Raw genomic sequence first — 15,023 nt, 5'->3', positions numbered from 1 at the left:
CTCCCCCACCCTAGGTGAGCCCTATGCTACCACAGTGAGAGGTTCCCATCACACAACTACGCACCAAGTGCCTTGCACCACCTTGGAAAAAAGTATGAGGACCAAGTAACTTAATTAGAGGAGTGAGATTTTGCATAATTCTTACAACTTAGTAAGACCTCTCCAAGCTCAAGAAAATTGAGCTCTACGTTAAACAGAGGCAAGATCCAAACTCAGATGATCCTGAGCAAACGTAATTCACATTCAAGAAAAAAAGATTAAAAACAGATGGAAGCCAGATGACACATCTGAAGGGCACACGTGTACCCACTGCGCATGCTGGGGGTGGAGCCATAGTAATTCTTTCTAAAGAAGCAACAGAAACTTAAGGATGAAGTGTAATGAAGGCAAGTACACAGGCAGCCAAGGGATAGGACAGTCAAACTTACCAGCAAAACGGTCAATAGCCAGAAAGTCCGTCCTGAGGTCGCCTCTGTCAGCCTGCCAGCTTTTGCTGTGTGGACAAGAAGGGAGAGGAACAAGGAGAACCAGAGAAGTTATTTATCTGCATTCTACAACCCAGATCCTTTCACCTCCCAACCAGAAAAAAGCAAAGTATAACTGAAACTTTACCAATATGTAGGCCATTTGCCGGGGGGGAGGTGGGACGGGGAAGCTCTGCTCTTAGGCCCTTCCCTTCATTCGAAACACATTACAGTAAAACCTAAACCCTCTAGACCTTTTCGAGAGCAACCTTCCAGGGACCCTGAGGGGGCGACCCCTTCAGGGCCCCAACTCGGCATTCTAACCATTTTGCAGTAAATCCTTGCGAACTTGAGGGCTCGTTCTCCTGCGCGGCTAAGCAATTTCTCCTGCACTGCTCTGCGTCTGACTGCTGAGCCAGAAGGAATAGGTTCTGTGACACTGTGCCAGGACGCGGGACTGATGCCGTCCTTGGTGGCTCCTGAGCTTTTAGGGTGACTGAGGGCTCGGCTTGTCTGTGAAGTCCCATGGTCCCTTCTAGTCCAGCGGGCGTTAGAAACCAGGCAGTAAAACAGCAGGGTTGGAAGGAAGCTTCCAGGGCCACCTGGGGAAGACCAAGAACCCCTCTGTGAAGAGGGTTTGGGTCAACTGGCCTTGGGGACTTCGGGACAGTGAGGCTGCCATCCCATGCGCTCGGTAAGGTCGACGTCATTACAGGTAAGGCAAGGGCCTAAAGTAGGAGGGGACAGTAACAGAGCCCCTCCCTGCCTGGAGAAGGACAGTGCCCCCACCCATCCTCGCCCACAATACGCGTGGTTCCGGAGCTACGAGGACAGTTCACGGCAATTGGAGGTATATCAGACGACTAGATTGAAAACCGTCCCATCGTCCCCACTGGGACGTGGACCAGTGGCACTTCAGGAAGGGAGGACATGAGTCACGGGGGGAAAGTACTACAATCCACAGGCAGAGCAGAGCCTCTTGGGGTCCCTCCCAGTCCCACCCGAGATGTTGATGCACCCTGAGACCTAAGGGGGAAAGGTGAGGACAAACTGACCGAGCCCACTATTTTATTTAGGAATCCATCTCCAACAAATTCTAATATGCGAAATTTAAAGATTACAGCAAGAAAGAAAATCTTTCCATGTAATCCCAGTGTCACAGCAGCACATCCGTGCAGCGAGCGGGGCTGACAGGTGTAAAGGGGGCGTGTTCCTTGGATTCCCAGTGTCCGGCCAGTCCACACTTAGCCAGGCCAGAAGCAACATAGTGTTCTAGGTCTGCACACGGACAGTGAAGCCAGGGTCAGGTGCTCACACGCTCTTGCCGGCTGACCTTCCACCTGACCAGCCTCCTGCTGCAGGTTGCCCCAGGCAGCAACACCACTCTTTAGAATCCACTGACACCCACCCCTTAACGAGCCAGCTTCACCCACATGACCACAACCACGCCCACACCCTGTCCTCCGTGCTCCCAGTGACCAGTCCTACTTTCCTGGACAAGAAGTCCAGTGCCCAGTGACAGGCACACCACAGGCCCGTTGAAGTATAGTCACCATCCACGTCCGCTCCGGCCAAAGATCTGTGCCAAGCCAATCCCTACCCTGGGCTTGGTGTCACACACAAGATGGGATGAATTCTGCTGCTGCTCATACACCGTTCAGACGTCAACTCCAGCTAGGCGTCCTATTGAACCCTTGGGTCCAAGCAGCTCAGGGAAGGGGCACCAATGCCCCAAACCTACCGTGTGGGAGGGAGAAGCTGTTGCAGAGCCTCTGACGGCCCCACATGTGCACAGGCCCTCGGGCAGCCAAGGACAAACAAAGTGGACCTCCAGAAAACTCCAGACTGGTTTGACAGGATACACTGGGTCTCTAGTCTCCAGATTTCAAATGGCATTTTGAATTTGAAATGTTATAGGTGAATGGATTAAATCGAGCAACAGGTTTAACATCTAAGGTTGTAATATCATCAAATAAGGCTACTGTTTTTCTTATAAACTCCACCAAACCTCATCTTTCAAGAATCCACTTAAAACATGCATCTGGTGAGCCACGTGTAAATGCAGACCTCCGCCCCTCCTCAGGCTCTGCGGCCAGATCTCATAAAAGGACAGCACAGACCTTTGCCGTCATAGACAACACCCAACAGATTCACTCCTACCCACAGAGATCTTTCGATGACCTCTCAACAGTGGCCATGGCTGGGTGGGCTCTCCAGCCTCGCTCTTTCACTTGCTATCCGAAGTTCCCAGGAGACCTTAGGCCTCGTTCTCAGAGGAAGAGGCCAAACGTGTGCTATCCCAATTCCTCGCTAATGTAGCTCAAATGAATATCGAAAGGGACCAGAGACACGGCTCTACTGCCGTCTTTGAACACGCGCCACCTCTGTCCGCCGCCGTGCAACTGTCAGAACAGTCTGCTTCACTCTGTGCCAAAACTTACAACTTCTCTCCCCCTTCTGGCCACAGAGAACTGTTTGTCTGCTGTTTCCTACAAGACCCCTTTAGAAGCGTGAAGCCCTTTCTCCTTCCTTCAGTTCTTCCCAAGATGGCCCCAGTCCCTTCCATCATTCTCCCAACTACTCTCCCTGCACAAAGCACTCAGGCCACCCAACACAGATCTCAAACTATTCTCAGCCTGGACTTTAAGTATTGTTTCTCAGAGTGGAAATGTCCACAGCAAAGAAACAAGCCACATCTCCAACTATAAGTGTGCAGCAAACAGAAGTAGGAAAGGAGGGTGGAGAGAGGCCAAAACCCTTTTCTCCCAGCCCCAGCCCACGGCCCCGTCAAGCCGTGACTCCCCATGGGAGACACGTGAAGTCAACGCACACGAGGATTACATCTGAAGCTTGGTCCTAATTGGAGAAGACTTTAAATGAAGAATTGTACTTTTTCCTCTGAAACAACAAAGTGTAAGATGATTCCCTTGTGATGTTTTGCCAATTACAAATTCAAAAGAAAAGTCTTTGCAAAGAGGACTCCTGAGTAATAGACCAGAGAGAATTTTCTCTCTCCCAACTAATGTGAACTTCGGAGCTTTTCATACTCGATAGGCCAGGGTATGGAAAGTACCAAACACTTCCAGCTGAAACACAGGCCGTCTCCTCTCTTCTTCAAAATTAAACTTTTCTTCCCACGGCAAACCTGCAAAGCAAATTTTTTTCCAAGTACTTCTCAGGATCCACAAAACAAACTTGAGCATGAAACATAAAATCCCGATGGGCTGAGAGATCACAAAACTTAAGTCTCAGAAAGGCCATCCGGCCGCAACAGGACTCGCATGAGGAATCCCGAGTGGCGAACAGGAGGAGGGCATGTGTGCGGTTCGCCAAGTTCTGGAAGTCGGCACCATCCTGCAGGAGGAACTTTCGCAGATGCCACCTCAGCACGGCCCTCCCACAGGCCACGAGAGCCCGCGGGCGGGGACAGGCTTAAAGGGGCAGGAGCGCGCTCGGCCTCCCCGCCTGTCCTCCAAATTCGGTATTTTTCCGTAATGTGTTTTTCGTGGGGACCCTGGGGCACGTCCCAGGTGCGCTCCGGCCTGAGGAGGGTGGCAGGCCCAGCCCGGACCTCGCTGGCCGGCCGGCGGGCGGCAGGTGGAGGTGCGCCGGCCTGCCAGGCCCCTCCCGCCGTCCCTGCGCTCCTCTGCGGGACAGACATCCGCGACTCCCCCTCCGAGCTGGGGGAGGGGCGCTCCTCGTAGGGGGAAGGGGGCAAAGCCTGGCCGCCCACGTCACCGACCTGGGCCCAGGTCGGCCGCTCCAACCCCCTCGGCACTGGTGGGGGGAGTGCAAAGGGAATGCGACCCTGGCCCCCACCCGCGCCGTAGCCGGAGGGGCCACGCGAGATCGGCAGGCGCAGGACTCGGGAAAAGTTTCTCACTCTCCCCGTGCCAGCGCCGCGGCCCATGCGCAGTGGTGACACGTAGCCGGGCCCCCCCTCCACCCCAACCCGGCCTGGCCGGCCCGGGGAGGAAGGGACGCCCAGGGCCTGGGCGGGGAGGAGGGGGACCGGCTGGCGGGCCGGGAAGGCGACCCCGGCCCCTCCCCCGCCCGGCCTGCGCTCCACGTCGGCAGCCCAGCCCTTTGCCCCGGCCCCGCCTCCGGCGCCCCAACTTCCCCGTGCAGCCCCCTCCTCCCCCGGCTGCTCAGGGCCACGACCCCTGCCCGCAGCTGGCTCGCTCGCTCACTCACTGTGTGGTGCGCTCGCCGCCCGCCCGCCCGCCACCCGCGGGAGAAGCCGGCCGCTCCGAGGTTCCCTGGGCTCCGCTCCGAGGCCGGCGCACGGGCCCCCGCGACTATATAGGGCGGCGGCTCCAATCCCGCCGAGACACGTCAGACAGCGGCGCCCCGCCCCGCGCCGCCCCGGGGTCCCCGCCCCCGCCCGCGCCGCGCTCCGGCCAGGGCGCACACGGAGTCCAGCCCAACTCCAGAAAGCAGGGGAGAGCCCCGCACGCGCCGGCCAAGGGAAGGGGGGCGGGAAGAACTGCCGCTCCCGAGGCAGAGGTCACCAATATCACTCCCTCCCACCCAAAAATGAAACAAGCAGCCTCGAGGGCAACACAAAGGAAATTAACTGCTGCCCCAACCATTTCCAACTCTCAGCAGCTGGACAACAAGCTGGCTTTAGCCTGACAAGACTCCTCTGGGAACATCCCAACCTCCCAAGTCTGGGGCACCATATGCATTCCCTCGTTCACCGCGGGTTCTGCTCCTTTACTGCTGTGAAAGTCCTACGCTCTTCCTTGGCTCCCAGTTTAATCCTTCAAAACGTAGAACTCCCTTTCTTTAGAGCGCAGGTAAGAATGGGTGTGCCTACTACGTGCCCTGCCCTAGACGCACAAGAGTGAACAGAACAGAATCTGCACCCTCAGGGGACTTCTACCCTAGTGGGTGAGAGAACAGTCAGGTCTGCATTCATCACGCAGGAAGTGATAACTGCCGTCTCTTTTCTCTTTATCAGGGGTACGGTCTAGAGAAGGCTGTAGACACCTCTGTTTGCAGCGGGGACCAGGGGCCTGGGAGCAGTCACGCAGGAGGATGAGCGCGTAGCATGGCTACTGGGACTGCACCGTCCCACACAGAGCGAGGCACAGGGCGCACCGGCCTGGTGGGAGCAGAGGTCACTCAGACAAGCCAGGGCCTGACCAGCACAGCCTGTAGTCATCCTTCAGGCATCGCTCAGGATCATGGGAAGCTGGTGGGAGCTTCCAGGAGCAGAAGGCTCGGCCAGGTGTCCTCTCAGTGGAACGCTGTCAGAGCATAGGGGGTGGGGGGGGAGGCTACCACACTTGTTCAGTCTAAAGATGACAATGGCTTTCCATCGTGGTTGGCAATGGCAGATGAACTACGTGGCCAGACTTGGAAGGTAGCACCAAGGAGTTCATGATTAACTGGACACAGGCATGACAGGAAGTCAGGAGTGGTGTGGAGGTTCAGGCAGCCCTCGGGGAGGAGAGGGCTGAAGGAAGCCTAAGTCATCAGTAAGAGTGATGTAAAAACGCAGGAGTTCATGCTGGGGATGTGCCGTGTGAGATGCCCACTGGACAGCAAGTGGGGTGTCAAGCAGGCAAGCTGAAGGCCAGGGAGAAGGCGAGCACAGCAGGCAGGGCCACCGTGGGAGAGACCATGGGAGGCAGAGAGAAGCCCACCCCTCGGAGTCAAGGACCTCACCATCAAGGCAGTGCCCTGGGTCCCTGGGAAGGGCCTGGGCGGGGCACCTCCTTACATGGGGAAGAGCCTCTTTAAGCAGTAAGGAACTCTGCAGCACCCCTTTCTGTGTTCTCACTGCTGCTGGACTACCCACCCAGCAACTCAGACAAATGTGGTTTGTTTTTGAGGGCTCAGCACTACTGAGGGGGGCTGAGGCGGGAGGAAGACGGGAGGGATCTGGGAACAGTCAGCGGGTCCACTGTCAAAGACCTTCCAATGAAGCTAGAAGCTGCCACAGGCAGAACCTCACACAGTACCTAACACACAGGAGGCCTTAAAAAGACTTGGTTAAAGAACGTATAATCAACAAAATAGATTATAGAATCAAATGTTATGCTCGTGCCACAAACCACCCCAGGGTGCTTCCGTGCTGAGCACTGTCACCAGCTTTTCTTCCCAGCAAACTTCAGTGCGGTGAAACTAATAGTTTGTAGAGGCAAGTTCTGAGATATCTGGGTCCAGCAATCCTCACACCAGATAATGTGCAAACCACTTATGGTTGTCTCAAACAGTGCCCATCAGTCTATGACATTTGGGTTTTCAGCCCTCAAGAGGGCAGGGGATAAGCTTTGGGCCTGCTCAAGGTCAAAAGTAAGAACAAACCACCACCAACAACCCCCACTTAAAGTCATGATCCCCGAAAGGACTAACCCTCAACAGTAGGTAGGTGCTAGAAAAACAAAAGAAGCAAAGCTCACTAGCATGGACAGACTACAGGGTGCTTTCGGATCAGTATGGCTGGGAGGTGGGGGTACCTTTCGTGCACCAGCAACCATGGACTAGTAGTCAATGAAGGTTTAGGGCTCAAATTCCTACAACCCCGTATGTCCAAGAACCTCTAGATTAAACGTAGAAACTAACAAAACAGAAAGCAATCCCACTCAGAAGGGAATGAGCCTCACACTAAGCTGCAAAGGACATGCATGGACAGGCTACCCACACTGCAGAGGTTAAAAGCCCAAAATTCAAAAACTAAGAAGACTGAAACAGGATTAGACTCAAGAACTTCAGGTGACAGAACTATCAGATTGAGACTATAAAAAAATCTTAACAGTGATTAGAGACATAACGATGGCATTAAAAAAAAAATCAAGAGATGGAACAAGTGAAAGAGGTTAAATAGCACAGATAAGAGGATTAGGAATTTCAACATATGTCTGTCTAATAGCAGTTCCAAAAGAGGAAAACACAACAGAGAAAAATTACTGAAGAAACTTCTAGAATGTAAAGATATGACATTCCCCCCCACCGCCCCTCCCAAAAAGAGACAGGTGGCTAGCAGCATAATTGCAAGGAATCCACACCAAAAACACATTATAGTGAGACCTCAGACCACCAAAGACAGGAGCAGAACTGAAAAGCAGCTGGGGAAAAAAAGACAGGTTACCTACAGAGAAGCACCATGAGAGGAGGGCAGACCACTAACAGCACAATGCCCACCTACCAGAAGACAATGAAATAGACCACCTGTAAATTACACTGAAGGAACTACCCCTCAACTTGGAGTTCTTTCCCTCATTTAAAAACCAGAGTGAAATATATACATTGAAACAAAATACAGCAATTACTTACTATCAATGTATAACTGCCGAAATAACTACTAAAGGATATGTTTCAGCAAGAAGAAAATGAAAGCCAGAAGCTTGCAAGAAACATACTGATAAACCAGTAACTAAAGTGAAACAAGCATTGATCATATACTAAAAATAACAATAAAATCTGGAGAGAGTTAAAATATAAGTTAGAATTAAGATTCTAGGCAGCAATAAAATATAAGGTGCGGGGAGAAACTGAAGTTGGAATATTTTAAAATCAGTATATTATTTGGGGAGAGGTTAAAAATATTCATTTTTGCCCTTGTTAAATGAATGACAAAAATTTAAAGATAATCTAGTAAAAACAAACAGCTTTAAACTTTCAAACCAAAACTGAAACTCATTCAAATTTAAGTTACTGACAATGTTCTATCTTAGATAAGGTGTTAGGTTCAGAGGTATTCACTACAACATCTGTTATTATTATACTTACTGGTCACGTTATTTTGTATTACTAATTACTAAATAAAGAGGAAAAAAGAAAACAAAAGAGGAAGCAATAGAAGTAAAACAAGCAATTTAAACACCAATTTAAAACACAAAAAGGATGGAAAACATGAATCCAAACGTGGCAACATTATCTAATGTTAACACACTGAACTGGCCAGTTACAAAACCCAACAATAAGCTATCGAAGAGCCGGACACAGAAGTTGAAAGTAAAGAAATGGAAGCAGTACTCCAGGCAAATACTAACTAAAGAAAGTGGGCTAGCTCTAGTATTTTCAGATAAAATTCTGTAGGATAAGAAGCATTATTAAGAACAAAGGTCAAGAATAAAAAATTCAATCAACTCTGATTATGTATCTAATAACATAGCTACAAAATATATGATAAAAACCGAACCTCACTAGAAATGGATATACCCAAAATTACAGGGGAAGACTGACTCAACTCTTGGTAACAGATTTTGGATATTGCAAATGTACAGAAAATTAAACCCATGCAGTTAATAAACTTACCTTACTAGATTTACGTAATCCTTAGCCTAATGATTAAAAATGACATGTTCTTTTCAAGCATACATGGAACTTTTATAAAAATTGGACAGGAGCCGAGGCAAAACAACCAACCAACCAACAAATGGCAAAAAATATCATAACATTCTCTGACCACAACACAATCAATTACAAGTCATCTTAAAATTTTAAGAAGCCTGGAAATATTAAAACTTACTCATAAATATTAATAGCTCACGGGGCAAAGAAGAAATGTGAAAAAATTTAGAAAATATTTACAATCTAGAAAATATTTAGAATAAAGCACTTATATATCCAAATTGATGGAATGAAGTCCGAGTGTTACTTACAGACAAATTTATAATCTTAAGCCATCACATTAGTGAAAAGGAAAAAGTAAAAATTAATTGGCTAATCATCCTCTCCTAAAAGTAGAAAAACAAGAGAAAAAGCCTAAAGACAGTTGAAAGAAATTAAGATAAGAAATTAATGAAGTAAAAGACATATACGAGGGACAATAATCACAACCGATGGCTGAGTCTTTAAAAAGAATTGTTAGATCTCTGGCAAAAATGATCAATGAAATAAAAGAGAACCAGTATAAATAGGCAATATTAAGAATTCAAAGGGGGTCAAAAACTACAGCTACAACAGAGACTGAAAGATCATACAAGAATTCTATTGAGGAAAGTACGTATTATCAAAAACTTGAAAACGTGAAATAGGCAATTTCTAGAAAAATAAGTTACCCAAACTGACTCTGCTTAGAAATGTAAACTTTAAGTAACCAAGCCTCTCCACTCTTTGAAGAAACAATATAAAAATCACAACAGAAAGGCAGACCCAGATGCTTCTGTAAGAAAGCCCCAAGAGATTACCTGCCCAGCTCACTTACCAAGCCAGGAGACTCTAATACCTCCCAGACAAGGAAAACAGGAAAAAAGAAAGTGTGAATTTCATCTAGGTACATACTGAAAAGCAAAAGCCTAACTAACAATCTAGCCAACTGATCCAGAAATGCCACAACAAATATGCCATAACAAAGTCACGTTTATTCCAGTAATGCAAAGGGTTAGTTACACTATTAGAAAAATAGATTAAAGTAATTCACCAGTGTTAGCACTGGAGCAAGAATGATTTGTTCATCCAAACCATTCAAATAAAGAATCTGATACGCTTTACCCATTCCCAATAAACACTAGGGCTACAAGGACACCTCCCTACTGAGATGACCTGCCTACCACGGGCCCTCATTAGCAGCATTCACACTGGGACCGCGAAGAACACAGGTTGCACAGGGCGACCAACGAGGGTTGTATGCACTGGAACCAATGAGGGTTGTATGCAGAAGTTCTAGCCAGGGCAGTAAGGCAAGAAAAGAAAGGTACGAGAGGCTTGGAAACAAGGCAAAACTGCCAGTGTTCATGAGATCCAGAGAATGTGCAAACACACCACCAGAACCAATTAAAAACTGGTACACAGAATTAATTATGTCCAACACCAGCAACAAACCATTAGAAATAAAGCCAATGAGAAAACAGGATTTATAGAATCATAAAAACCTCTGTAAAATGCAGAAAAGATCTAAATGGAGAAATTCCACATTCACCTACAGAGGAAGACAATCATCAAGACTACCATTCTCCCCAATTTCATTTGCATTTCAATGTAAATGCAACTTAAATCCCAAAAGGGGTGTGCATATGCACGAGTGTGGAATTTTACAACCAGATGTTACACAATTTTTATTTCTATATACATTTTTATAATAGTGCATTGTAAAACAGTATGTATATACATAACTTTTAGACTATTTCCATATGCAATTTATATTTATACAACAAATTTTATAAAAAAAACCAAAGGCCATGAACAGCCGCTACAACTCTGAAGAAAACAAACTGGGGAGAACTGGGCTTCCCCAAGGCCCAGGTTTTCCAGCCTCAGGAGCTCAGGCGGCATGGTGCTGGTAGGGGACAAGCACGGAGAGGGCCGCACCGCCTGATTGACAGAGGCCACTGCCATCAGAGGTGGCCTTCCGGATGATGGCCTACAGTCACTGCCTCTGGGAAAACTGCTCGCTCAGGTGAGGAAACACCCTTCCTTCACCCCACTCACGAGGCCTATGAATTAAGGCTTAAGATGCAAACACCAGGGAGAACCACCCAACTTCTGGATAGAAACCTTAGGAAGAAGCTCTCCACGTGAGGAAAGGGAAACGTGGAAAAGCACAGCGCTGCTGCCCATGACAGGCCCGCGGACAAACGTGGACAGAGACACTGAGTGTGGAATTTATGCCGCGTGTCCTCTTCGCTCTAACCAACCACCTGACAGGACTCACTGCCATGGGGCCACGCCGATGGGGTCTGCAGGAGGAGCAGGCCAGAGGCCATCTCTGAGGTCCCCGCTTGCTCCACAGCCCTGAGCTCCTATAGGAAGCGGTGCTAAGGGCTTGGCCCAGTCTGCTCTCCCACACTGAGTGGGGTGGTCAGGACAGGGCAAAGAACAGGGTGTTCATCCCCCTTGATAGCTGAACTATACCAATTAACTCCTTTTATAATTAAGCTTATTTATACTAGGCTAGCGATATAAACTGCAGTGTCAACCCAACATGCCTTGTTCTAATACTGAACACACATCAAAACCAGGTTCCTTTCTTTGGCTCAGAGATAGTATTTATCACCATATGTACATTCAACTCAGCAGCTTTGTTTCTCTAAAATAAAGGAGTCCAAGTTCAGATGAGGTACAAAGAACGGTAGTCCTACTTCGCCTTTACACTGCTTTGTTCTTTCGCCACCGATTCTGTCAGTTTCACTCTCGTCAGGAAGTCACAGAATGGGTAACAGAATTTTCTTCAATGACACTGTTACTCTGATTAGGTACATGCATTTCTCTGAAATGTGAAAATACATAACTTAACCCAAGATCCAGCGAAGGTGGTACCGGCATCTGTAGTGAAGAAAGGCCGTGTAAAAAACACCAAGCCCGCGGCCGGGACTCCAAGCTCAGAATGTTGCCCGACATCTTGGCTACCTGTTTCAGCTCTCAACTTCGCGCTCCCCACCTGCGAATTCTGGGGTCCTTGTAAATTGTTAAAAAGGCGAAGGCAGAGGATGTGCTCTGCAGAAGGCATCTCACTGCTGGCGGGTACTGGCGTCTAGTTCCCGAATGAGTCCATCTCACCAGTACGCTATGACACTAACTTCACGCATACTGAGATAATCAGCATCTTTATACAGGTAAATGAAGAATGTATTTAGAGCCTAATTCAAGAACATGTGTCACATAAATACACTCTTTAATGTTTTTAAAAAGCAGATGGGACAAATGCTGGGTTCAAAACAGTAACTTATGAGTTTCCATAGAAAGAAATGAAACACTATTCTTCAGAGCTGAGCTGATGGCCGATGCGTACTGGTGACATGTCCACACTTGAGATGCTGGCTAGTTCAAATTGATATACGTGGAAGTCTAAAATACACGCTGGATTTTGAAGACTTAGAACCAAAAAACACAATGTAAAACATTTTAGTAATAATTTTATATTGATTACGTTGAAGTGATAATATTTTGGATTGGGTTAAACAAAATACATTATTCAACTTAATTTCACCTGTTTCTTTTTACATTTTAAGGTGGGTATTAGAAAGTTTTAAATTATGAATGTAGCTCCTACGGTATTTGAACAGCGGTGCTATAATATATAGACTTGGTTTCCCAAACCAAAGCAGAAAGTGACGTGACAAAAGCTTTTCTTATTAATAAACTTTATATAGCAGTCAGAGAAAACAAATCTCAAATCATTTATTATGAACCTCTTGTTTATAATGAATAAATTTAGATTAGAGGAAAAATGCAAAATGGGTACTTGTCTCAGCGATGAAAATACCTCTTTCAGCCCAAGCGGGTAGGGTGTGTGGCATAGCACAGTCTCAAAGATTTTCCGGGAAAGAAGTGACCAAGCTTAGTTTACAGTATTTCTTCCAAGGATTCTAACAACACATGGGGGAAGTGGGGGGAGCAAAAGATATAAACGTCTTTGCAAAAACCCAAGAAACATTTATTTAACTTGTACAAAACAAAAGTCAAGTTGAAGAGCGCATGAGATTCTACATTTCACCTCTCAGTTTGGCAAAAATAAAGTTTGATGACTGTCAGAAAAGGTGTGGGAAAACTGGTGTGGCTGGAATAATTACTGATGTGATCTCTTTGGAAAGCAATTTGATTACAGGCTGTAATTTAAAATACCAATATTCTTTGACCCAGCAAGTCCTACTTCTAAGAATTTCTCACAGAGGTACTCCTGTACGTGCCCACAGGTAAGTAGTGACTGAGCAGAGGCCTGGGCGTTTGTGTCGTTGCTATTGGCAGAGGACCGGGGAAGCACGATGGTGGGGCGCCAAGTCCCATAACTGCCTCCATAAATGACCTGTTGGATGAGCACGTCCTCCCTCTGCCAGCAAACCCAGGGACCCACCACCAACTGCCCCCAGGGCACCCTGCACTGCAGGCCCCTGTGACGGTGTATGCTTGCTCCTAAATCTGCTTATGCCAGTTGATTGCTCAGGTAAGCACATAATTTTAAAATAATATAAAGAAAATACGAGCCACAGAAATGTTTCAGTGAATACTAACTTCAGCACAGTGAAATTCTCAATAAGAGCAGGTTGCTTTAAAAAAAAATTATGTCACTTAAGTAAAGAAACCACACAACAACAACAACAAAAACACATAAAAATCTCCAGGAACCCAATATTCCAACTGCTTCCTAAGTGCCTTAAATTCTTGATCCACTGAAAGGACACTGATGCTGCAAGTCCTAGACGACCTCATGAGGAGTTCGGCTTACAGGAGAAGACACTGTGTAGAACCCAGTCAGCAGAGCGTCAGCGCAGCAGCTCAGCCCTGTGTGAAGCGATGGGGGACTGAACGACCACATGCCCCATGTCCCGATCAACTAAGGAGCAAGGGCAGCTGTGTGTTCTGCCGCCATGTAACCAGTTGTGTTGGAGACGTGCTGTGGACGCACAAGGGTCTCTAGAAGGACACTCAAGCCGCTGAGAACAGAAGAGAAGCAGAGGCAGCCACGGGGTAAAGGGGTACAGCACTTAGCGACTCGGAAAGGCAGCAGCTGGACTGTGAGGTGGGAGGTCGCACGACAGCATTTACTTCAGACACCACTTACCAAAAATAGTGTTTTAACAGGTAGAGGGATTATGCTAAGTGCTCACAACTTAACCAACTGCAGGAGGAGAAAAGCCCTGGTCCTCCTTGCGTTTTCCAACAAAGATGCTTCCCTCTGGAGAGGAAGCAAGGCGTGAAGTAGCACTGGCTACCACAAATCCGCAAAAGGGCAGTCACAAGAATTGTCGCCAGTGATAGGAGACGGCGCTACCAGTAGGTTGTCTGAAGGGAGATTTTTGGTTGTTAGTTTCTTTGTGAGGGACCACTGATTACAGAACAGGTGACCACGTGCACCCCTGGAAATCTGAGAGCCGCCTGTGAGTCTGTGGAGAGCAGTGCCGAGGGCTGCGTGCCGGCCAGCAGCCAGGGCACATCTGGGGACAGTGAGGAGCGGGCAGGACTGCAGACATGGCTCACCGCAGAACGAGGAGAGGCCCCTGCGAGACAGCACAGCTCTCGGCACTTGGACTTCCTCCTGAAGACCAGGCAGAGCCCTTCCCACCGGCGACGTGCTCCCCACCGAGCAGACAGCCAGCTTGCATGACTTCTCACGGTCTCCATCTCTACAATTCTTTGATGGTTTCGTTCAGGAAACCACCTGTGCTTCCAGGCGGACATGCATCCATCCGCATGACCATTGGGCCCTTCATGTCTCAGAAAGCCACGGCACTATGTTTCAGAGCAGCTCCTGTGCACACGATTGCTCGCCACAGGCTTGGAGCCATAGCAGGTCCCACCGCAAGGCCAAGACAGGGATGGAATGGCTGCAGAAGAGGGCTCTGGCGACTCCCCCTGAGCCCTCCAACTAAAAAATACTTTCAATCTTCCAACTATAAATCCCATTAAACTATAAGAAGTAAAAGAATTCCACGGTTGGCCTAAGGCAACAATTTATCCTTGAAGGTATTTTTCTTCCTACAATTTACATAGAAAAGTTCCATGAGCTAGAATGAGCTTAGCTCATGTTTATAAAAAACTTTGCTATGGATACAAAGCTAGCTAAAGCCATGGGTGGAAATACTTAGGAATTAGAACCAGTCCTACAAATGTAACGCTTTTCTACAAAAGAAGAACCAAACATCAGGAAAAAACAAGTCTTTGGATTCT

General features: G+C 47.9%; 1 protein-coding gene across 3 annotated transcripts in view; it reads right to left on the bottom strand.

The window, feature by feature from the left end:
• The window catches only part of HDLBP (high density lipoprotein binding protein), a 67,887-nt gene that overhangs the window by 32,825 nt on the left and 20,039 nt on the right, over positions 1-15,023 (bottom strand). For 2 of the 3 annotated variants that reach the window (XM_033111814.1, XM_033111815.1), the window contains exon 2: positions 429-493. The gene's annotated coding sequence lies outside the window, so the exon portion shown is untranslated. Of the gene's footprint in view, positions 1-428; positions 494-4,658; positions 4,774-15,023 lie in introns of those variants that run through there. The other variant, XM_033111813.1, reaches the window with a different exon arrangement.

The sequence above is a fragment of the Rhinolophus ferrumequinum genome, chromosome 8 (genome assembly GCF_004115265.2).
Source record: "Rhinolophus ferrumequinum isolate MPI-CBG mRhiFer1 chromosome 8, mRhiFer1_v1.p, whole genome shotgun sequence".
NCBI lineage: Eukaryota > Metazoa > Chordata > Mammalia > Chiroptera > Rhinolophidae > Rhinolophus > Rhinolophus ferrumequinum.
This window is presented reverse-complemented; position numbering and strand designations above follow the sequence as displayed.